Below are 2,364 nucleotides of genomic sequence, written 5' to 3' on the forward strand. Positions count from 1 at the left end.
AGGCACGTGTCGTTGGTGAAGCCCTCGCGGCGGACGAGCTGCGAGGACCGCCTTAAATTACAATTTCTACCGAGCGGCGGGTAGAATCCTTTGCAGACGACTTAAATACGCGACGGGGTATTGTAAGTGGCAGAGTGGCCTTGCTGCCACGATCCACTGAGATTCAGCCCTGCGTCGCTTCGATTCGTCCCTCCCCCTCCTTTTCCATTCAACTTTCCTCCAAAACTTGACGAGGCTACACATCCAACACTTTGTATTTTTACGTACTTGCATTCTCTTCGCACGGCCTTCACTTGCCTTGGCATGTCGTGCCTTGGCCTTTGCATGTCGTGCCTTGCCATGCCGTGGCATGCCGTGGCCTTGGCATGCCGTGGCCTTGCCTTTGCTCCCATTCAACGCATTCCGACAAAGTGACGCGAAGCGGAAGCCTACCATGGCGTAAAAATGTCGACAAAATTTTTCGACATTTGAATAATGGGGTTTGACAAGGTTTGAAAAATTCAATAAAAATGGTAGGCTTGAATGTCGACAAAGTGACGCGAAGCGGAAGCCTACCATGCGCAAAAATGTTGACAGAATTTTTCGGAACTTGTCCTGCCATGGGCTGCGCGCAGCATGCCGGCAGCCTGTGCGCAGCGTGGGCACAGCATGTCGGCAGCGTGCGCGCTGCATAGCCTGTCGACAGAGGCTAGCGAAACTTGTCCTGCCATGCGCGTGCGCAGCTGCGCGCAGCATGCGCACAACATGCCGGCAGCGTGCGCACAGCATGTCGGCAACGTGCGCGCAGCTGAGCTTGTCGACAGAATTTTTCGAAACTTGTCCTGCCATGCGCGCGCGCAGCTTGCGCGCAGCGTGCTGATTCTGTCGACAGTGAGGCTAGCGAAACTTGTCCTGCCATGCGCGCGCGCAGCCTGTGCGCGCAACCTGCGCATCTGTCGACAGTGAGGCTAGCGAAACCTGCCATGGCGTGCGCGCAGCCTGTGCGCGCAGCTTGCGAATCTGTCGACAGTGAGGCTTGCGAAACTTGTCCTGCATGGCATGCGCGCAGCCTGCACGCAGCATGCCGGCAGCCTGGTTCCAGGTTTTTTCAAATGTCGACAGAATTTTTCAAACCTTGTCAAACCCCATTTTTATTGAAATTTCCTCGCACAATAAGCTCCCTATAATTAAGTCTATGATTTTTAGGACCTTCTCCAACTTACAAAATGATATTTAGGACCTTGCCTTGCCCTCACATGCCGTGCCCATTCAAGGCATTCCGAGAAAGTGAGGTTATTGGAGGCTTCGGATGGCGTGGCTTGCCTTGCCTTGCATTGGCATGCCATGCCCAAGTTGTGGCCTACACCAAGCCATTCAAGCCATGCGTTGCCTTACCTTGGAATTGCTCATCATCCAATGCATTCCGAGAAAGTGAGTGTAGGCGAGGCTAAGGATGGCTTGCCTTGCCTTGCCTTGCATTGGCATGCCATGCCCAAGTTGTGGCCTACACCAAGCCATTCAAGCCATGCGTTGCCTTACCTTGGAATTGCTCATCATCCAATGCATTCCGAGAAAGTGAGTGTAGGCGAGGCTAAGGATGGCTTGCCTCGCCTTGCCTTGGCATGCCGTGCCCATGATGTGGCCTTGACCAAGCCATTCAAGCCATGCGTTGCCTTCGCCTTGGCATGCCGTGGCCTTGCCTCGCCATGCGATGCATTCCGACAAAGTGACGCGAAGCGGAAGCCTATCATGGCGTAAAAATGTCGACAAAATTTTTCGACATTTGAATAATGGGGTTTGACAAGGTTTGAAAAATTCAATACAAATGGTAGGCTTGAATGTCGACAAAGTGACGCGAAGCGGAAGCCTACCACGGCGTAAAAATGTCGACAGAATTTTTCGGACCTTGTCCTGCCATGGGCTGCGCGCAGCATGCCGGCAGCCTGTGCGCAGCGTGCGCACAGCATGTCGGCAGCGTGCGCGCTGCTGAGACTGTCGACAGAAATTTTCGAAACTTGTCCTGCCATGCGCGCGCGCAGCGTGCGCACAGCATGCCGGCAGCGTGCGCACAGCATGCCGGCAGCGTGCGCGCACCATGCCGGCAGCGTGCGCGCAGCTTGCGCGCAGCGTGCTGATTCTGTCGACAGTGAGGCTAGCGAAACTTGTCCTGCCATGGCGTGCGCGCAGCCTGTGCGCGCAGCTTGCGCATCTGTCGACAGTGAGGCTAGCGAACTTGTCCTGCCATGGCATGCGCTGTGCGCAGCCTGTGCGCAGCGTGCGCGCAGCTTGCGCATCTGTCGACAGTGAGGCTAGCGAAACTTGTCCTGCCATGGCATGCGCGGCGCCTGCGCGCAGCCTGCGCGCAGCATGCGCACAACATGCGCA

The sequence above is a fragment of the Prunus avium genome, unplaced genomic scaffold, assembly GCF_965620075.1.
Source record: "Prunus avium unplaced genomic scaffold, drPruAviu1.hap1.1 HAP1_SCAFFOLD_1229, whole genome shotgun sequence".
In the NCBI taxonomy this organism is placed as follows: Eukaryota; Viridiplantae; Streptophyta; class Magnoliopsida; order Rosales; family Rosaceae; genus Prunus; species Prunus avium.